Genomic DNA, 7578 nt, shown 5'->3' with positions numbered 1-7578 from the left:
TACTCATGGCTTCTCCGTAAGTAAATTGCTCATCTCTGCCACATTTGCCCCACAACAGACAGTTTCCCTTCTATACTGTTCTACAGAACATCCGTGCTGCTTGGTCAAGAGGGATAATAGTTTTACTTGTCAAAATTGCCAAGGTTAGGTTCAACTGCCTCCAAGCTCAAGGTGGGTACACAGGCCTTGGGTGCCATAGCAGCAGGCAGGTGAAGCACACAGGAGAAGGGTAGCAGAGGTACTGGAACCTGCAAGCCAACATGTATCAGAGGTACTGGAGGCTGCAAGCACATAGGTAGCAGAAGTGCTGGAAGCTGCAAGCCAACATGTATCAGAGGTACTGGAGGCTGCAAGCACATAGGTAGCAGAGGTACTGGAACCTGCAAGCCGACATGTATCAGAGGTACTGGAGGCTGCAAGCACATAGGTAGCAGAAGTGCTGGAAGCTGCAAGCCAACATGTATCAGAGGTACTGGAGGCTGCAAGCACATAGGTAGCAGAGGTAGTGGAAGCTGCAAGCCAACATGTATCAGAGGTACTGGAGGCTGCAAGCACATAGGTAGCAGAGGTAGTGGAAGCTGCAAGCCAACATGTATCAGAGGTACTGGAGGCTGCAAGCACATAGGTAGCAGAAGTGCTGGAAGCTGCAGGCCAACATGTATCAGAGGTACTGGAGGCTGCAAGCACATAGGTAGCAGAGGTGCTGGAAGCTGCAGGCTGACATGTATCAGAGGTACTGGAGGCTGCAAGCACATAGGTAGCAGAGGTGCTGGAAGCTGCAGGCCGACATGTATCAGAGGTACTGGAGGCTGCAAGCACATAGGTAGCAGAGGTGCTGAAAGCTGCAGGCCGACATGTATCAGAGGTACTGGAGGCTGCAAGCACATAGGTAGCAGAGGTGCTGGAAGCTGCAGGCCGTCATGTATCAGAGGTGCTGGAAGCTACAGGCAGATAGCAGACGTACTGAAAGACACATATAGCTCAGGTACTGGAAGACTGCAGACTGCACAGAGAAATTAAAAGACTTAATACCAAGACTAAGATGTGTGTTTTGGTGAGTCCTATATAGGCAGAGGCAGCTGAACACATGGGCTCACACCAGGCCATCTACAAAGCCCGACGTGGAGCACAACAAAGTCTAGCTGAGTGTGGTGAGCGAAACAAAGCCAGGATCCCGGACAGGTGCATAACAGCCAGCATGTCCTAGGGAATCTGAAAAGACAGGCAACACTCCCTGGAAGAAAAAAAAAGTTATTAACAGGCCTCTGTTATCAAGTGACTGAAGAATGAGCATCACTTCGTGTCCTATCGGAGACCAACCAACTAACTCCAATCTGTGGGAAAAATGGAGGTTAACTCCTTTAGAAAAATATAATGTCAGGTATACTGTCATTTGATGGACCAAAGACATGGCCGTCTAATAAAGATATTTGAAGCCACCCTAGATCTTAGTGATCTCCACATAAGAACTTCATCTGTGGCTACATCTTTGGACATTATGACTCCTGATGACCCCATTAATTCCATGGGTGTCAGATCCTTGACCTTCAGAAAATATACATTTCTCTATGAGGAAGCTCCAAATTTTGATTTCTGTTTGGATCTGAAGCAAACAATAATCGTTCTTCACACAATGTAAACCTCGTGACTGCAGCAAAAGCACAAAGATCTTTTCTATAATTTTGACTTATCCAGCACAATTTTAATATGCAAATTAAACTATGAATATAATTAAGTGAATACCTTTAATATGCAAATTATGGATTGCCATTTACAAGCAGTGCGAGCGGCACCCAATTTGCAGGGGAGTATCTGCAATGAAGCAGGAGGAATGTTTTAACACAATAAAATTAGGTTTCTTTGTCAGTTGTGTTTGCGTAGCTCGGTCGTGTCGGAACGATGTGACATCTGACAATTCTCTAACCTGACACTGCTGACCAGTAAGGGAGCTCTGACACCAGGAGAAGCACAAGGTGGTTGGTAAGTGTCTGGTACCCTCTCAGGCCAACACTTGTCCAGCCATCTACCGTATATTGAACCCTGCCCCACGTTCTTGGGCATGGTGTGTGTATAGGTGTGTCATGACATGGAACTTCTGTGTTAGCATATATGAGCTGGTGGTGACATAGTGACAACATTTGGTGGCAATCTCTGGCATGACCGGCTGTGTGGTTGAACAGGTTCAGTACAGTGTATGGTTGTATCATGGGATTGTTGGTCATGGTGAGATTTTATTATGACACGATGAAGCTATTGACTTTCCTCAGTAGCATTGTGGGGCTACTTGATTTTATTGTGAGTTTATATGGTGCTATAATTTTTTAGGGGCTTTTTAATTCTTTGTGGCATTGTGATACTATTGTGGAGTTACATCATGGTTACACTACATGCTGGATGCTTACTGAAGCCATTAATGATTGTGTGACTGCAGGAAAGACATCAAAATCTGTGACAGTTCTGAAATCAAAGGTTTAATGATCAAAAACTGTTTGCAAGAAGCTGCATATTTCCCTTTGTGTCCACAGAGGGCAGTATTATAGTAGTTATATTGTTGTACATAGGGGCAGTATTATAGTAGTTATATTCCTGTACATAGGGGCAGTATTATAGTAGTTATATTGTTGTACATAGGGGCAGTATTATAGTAGTTATATTCTTGTACATAGGGGCAGTATTATAGTAGTTATATTCTTGTACATAGGGGCAGTATTATAGTAGTAATATTCTTGTACATAGGGGCAGTATTATAGTAGTTATATTCTTGTACATAGGGGCAGTATTATAGTAGTTATATTCATGTACATAGGGGCAGTATTATAGTAGTTATATTCTTGTACATAGGGGCAGTATTATAGTAGTTATATTCTTGTACATAGGGGCAGTATTATAGTAGTTATATTCTTGTACATAGGGGCAGTATTATAGTAGTTATATTCTTGTACATAGGGGCAGTATTATAGTAGTTATATTCTTGTACATAGGGGCAGTATTATCTATATATATAATTGTCTAAGGGTCACTTCCGTCTGTCTGTCTGTCCTTCTGTCACGGTTATTCGTTCGCTGATTGGTCTCGGCAGCTGCCTGTCATGGCTGCCGCGACCAATCAGCGACGGGCACAGTCCGATTAGTCCCTCCCCTACTCCCTTGCACTCACTGCCCGCTCCGTAATCCCCTCCACTCACCGCTCACACTGGGTTAATGGCAGCGGTAATGGCCCGTGGTGTAACGCACTCCATTAACGCTGCTATTAACCCTGTGTGTCCTCAATTATTTACTATTGATGCTGCCTATGCAGCATCAATAGTAAAAATATGTCATGTTAAAAATAATAAAAAAAAAAACAAAAAACCTGCTATACTCACTCTCCAAGCGGCAGCTTCCGGTCCCGTCCCAGGGCTGGTGTGCAACAAGGACCTGCCGTGACGTCACGGTCATGTGACAGTGACGTCATCATAGGTCCTGCTCACACCAACCCTGGGACCGGAAGCTACCTCTTGCAATGGAGCGGTCCCGGGAGCGTGGCGAGGAGCGGGAAAGGCGGCAAATGGTAAGTATAGCAGGACTTCAACGGCCCTTCGGAAGGTGAGTATATGTTTATTTTTTTTTCAGTCTCTATACTATGTGGCTCTGTGCTGGGCAATATACTATGTGACTGGGCAATATACCACGTGGCTGGGCAATATACCACGTGGCTGGGCAATATACCACGTGGCTGGGCAATATACCACGTGGCTGGGCAATATACCACGTGGCTGGGCAATATACCACGTGGCTGGGCAATATACCACGTGGCTGGGCAATATACTACGTGGCTGGCCAATATACTACGTGGCTGGCCAATATACTACGTGGCTGGCCAATATACTACGTGGCTGGCCAATATACTACGTGGCTGGCCAATATACTACGTGGCTGGCCAATATACTACGTGGCTGGCCAATATACTACGTGGCTGGCCAATATACTACGTGGCTGGCCAATATACTACGTGGCTGGCCAATATACTACGTGGCTGGCCAATATACTACGTGGCTGGCCAATATACTACGTGGCTGGCCAATATACTACGTGGCTGGCCAATATACTACGTGGCTGGCCAATATACTACGTGGCTGGCCAATATACTACGTGGCTGGCCAATATACTACGTGGCTGGCCAATATACTACGTGGCTGGCCAATATACTACGTGGCTGGCCAATATACTACGTGGCTGGCCAATATACTATGTGACTGGGCAATATACTACGTGGCTGGGCAATATACCACGTGGCTGGGCAATATACTATGTGACTGGGCAATATACTATGTGACTGGGCAATATACTACGTGGCTGGCCAATATACTACGTGACTGGGCAATATACTACGTGACTGGGCAAAATACTACGTGGTGGGCAATATACTACGTCGCTGGGCAATATACTACGTCACTGGGCAATATACTACGTGGCTGGGCAATATACTACGTGACTGTATCATACAATTAGGTTCTGTAGAAGGACGTAGATCTGGGGATTTATTATGATGGAATATAGGCTGAACTGGATGGACAAATGTCTTTTTTCGGCCTTACTAACTATGTTACTATGTTACTGGGCAATATACTATTTGGCTGGCCAATATACTACGTGGCTCTGCTATATACTATGTGGCTGGGCAATATACCATACTACGTGGCTCTGCTATATACTATGTGGCTGGGCAATACGTGGCTGGGCAATATATTACGTGGCTGGGCAATATACTACGTTGCTAGGCAATATACTACGTGGCTGGGTAATATACTACGTGACTGGGCAATATACTACGTGGACATGCATATTCTAGAATACCCGATGTGTTAGAATCGGGCCACCATCTAGAAGTAGTTATATTCTTGTATATAGGGGCAGTATTATGGCAGTTATACTCTTGTACATAGGTGCAGTATTATAGTAGTTATATTCTTGTACATAGGGGCAGTATTATAGTAGTTATATTCTTGTACATAGGTGCAGTATTATAGTAGTTATATTCTTGTACATAGGGGCAGTATTATAGTAGCTATAGTCTTGTACATATGGGTCAGTATTATAGTAGTAATATCCTTGTTGACAGGGAAGTATTATAGTACGGTAGTTATAGTCTTGTACATAGAGGGCAGTATTATAGTAGTAATCATGTTCACAGAGGGCAGTATTATAGTAATTACATTCTCATGAATAGGGGCAGTATTATAGTAGTTATATTCTTGTACATAGGATCAGTATTATAGCAGTTCTATTCTTCAACATAGGGAACAATATTATAGTTGTTATATTCTTGTTGTAACACTAATGCCGGTGCCCTTGCATGGTACATCTTTCACCTCCATGAAGGGTCGCGACATACTCAGACTATGCCGCACGGTGACCTCTCCATCTCCTGGCATTTTTCCTGCTCCATTCGCACGCTGCATGGGCTACTTGGCGGCGCACATTACCTTGCAGTACACACACCTTGAAAATGCTCCCAATACCAATAGGCGTCTAGTTTAAAAGGCAGCCTCTCCATTTGGGAGGAGCCTGTATAACCCCTATAGTTCCCTACAATTGTGTACGTGCAACTGTATTTTGCCAACTCCCCCGTATCCTGTGTAGTTAGTATGTGTTCCTGAACCTCTGGTCCTTGTGTGGCCTGGGCCTGAACCCAAAATTGTACCTGTCAGACCTATGAGCCTGGAATCGTACCGGCGGTACCTGAACCCTGAAGCTGCACTGGCGATACCTGAACCTTTATGCCGCAGCGGTGGCACCTGAGCCTGAAGCCACACTGGCGGTACCTGAACCCTGAAGCCACGCCGGCAGTACCTGAACCTGTAATCGTTCCGGCGGTACTTGAATCTGCACCACTGTCTGCCTGGTTAGTGTTCCAGAGTCTGTACAATCAGAGTCTCATCCAGTATCCGAATCGAGCCCTCTTTGTGACTCTGTGCCAGTATCCGTTTTGCCTGAGGATCTAGAATCCGTGTAGTCTGAACAGCATCTGTATCCTGTCCTGCCAGGTACACCGAGCCCAGTCTGTGTCTGTGAGTCTGACCCCTGGCGTCAGCAGCTGCAGTGTCGGGAACTGCTTAGGAGTGGTACCTGGCGGCTACCTGCAGCTCAAGCAGGGTCAGACAAGGGTGTCTGAGAATCACAGGAATGGACCTTAGGGGCCCACCCTACAACTGTTTGCAAATACCTGTTAGCCATTATCCCTGTTATAGTGCAGCATCGATTGTAAAAGGCGGCTCATGCACATCTACTGTGCTCCACGATAATTGGGATATACAACTTATTTGATGAAAACAAGTTACCACTGACCCACAGGTTGGTCAAGTGATAACTCATTGATCGGTGGAATCCAACCATTGGAATCCGCACTGATCGGAAGAATGGGGAACTTTTATCCTTGACAGGGCACTTTTATCCCATTTTAAAATGGAGCTGCAAGGTGGGATGTCTGAGTGCAGCTCCGTTCATTCTTTTGGGGGCTTCCAGAAAAAGCCAAGTGGAGCCACTTAGGGAATGAATGGATCAGTGGTCGAGTCGCACATGCCGCTCCATACTAATGGGGATAAAAGTTACACATTCTGCAGATCGGTGCAGATCCCAGCAGTCGGACTCCCACCAATCAATAACTTATCTCTTATCCTTTGGCCACGTTCAGTATTTTACATCAGTATTTGTAAACCAAAACCAGGAGTGGAACAATCAGAGGAAAAGTATGATAGAAACATGTGCAGCACTTCTGAATTTATCTCCCACTATTGATTTTGGTTTACAAAATACTAACCAAATACTGATTCTGTGAACTTGGCCTTAGGATAGGTGATTACTTATTTATTTATATTAATATTTATTATTATATTATCAATGTGGCTAAACAAAGAAGTAAGACAGGCAATTAACAGTAAAAATAAAGCATTTGTACTACTAAAGCAGGATGGCACCATTGAAGCTCTAAAAAACTATAGGGAGAAAAATACTTTATCTAAAAAACTAATTAAAGCTGCCAAAAAGGAAACAGAGAAGCACATTGCTAAGGAGAGTAAAACTAATCCCAAACTGTTCTTCAACTATATCAATAGTAAAAGAATAAAAACTGAAAATGTAGGCCCCTTAAAAAATAGTGAGGAAAGAATGGTTGTAGATGACGAGGAAAAAGCTAACATATTAAACACCTTCTTCTCCACGGTATTCACGGTGGAAAATGAAATGCTAGGTGAAATCCCAAGAAACAATGAAAACCCTATATTAAGGGTCACCAATCTAACCCAAGAAGAGGTGCGAAACCGGCTAAATAAGATTAAAATAGATAAATCTCCGGGTCCGGATGGCATACACCCACGAGTACTAAGAGAACTAAGTAATGTAATAGATAAACCATTATTTCTTATTTTTAGTGACTCTATAGCGACAGGGTCTGTTCCGCAGGACTGGCGCATAGCAAATGTGGTGCCATTATTCAAAAAGGGCTCTAAAAGTGAACCTGGAAATTATAGGCCAGTAAGTCTAACCTCTATTGTTGGTAAAATATTTGAAGGGTTTCTGAGGGATGTTATTCTGGATTATC

Source organism: Ranitomeya imitator, chromosome 8, assembly GCF_032444005.1.
Source record: "Ranitomeya imitator isolate aRanImi1 chromosome 8, aRanImi1.pri, whole genome shotgun sequence".
NCBI lineage: Eukaryota > Metazoa > Chordata > Amphibia > Anura > Dendrobatidae > Ranitomeya > Ranitomeya imitator.
This window is presented reverse-complemented; position numbering follows the sequence as displayed.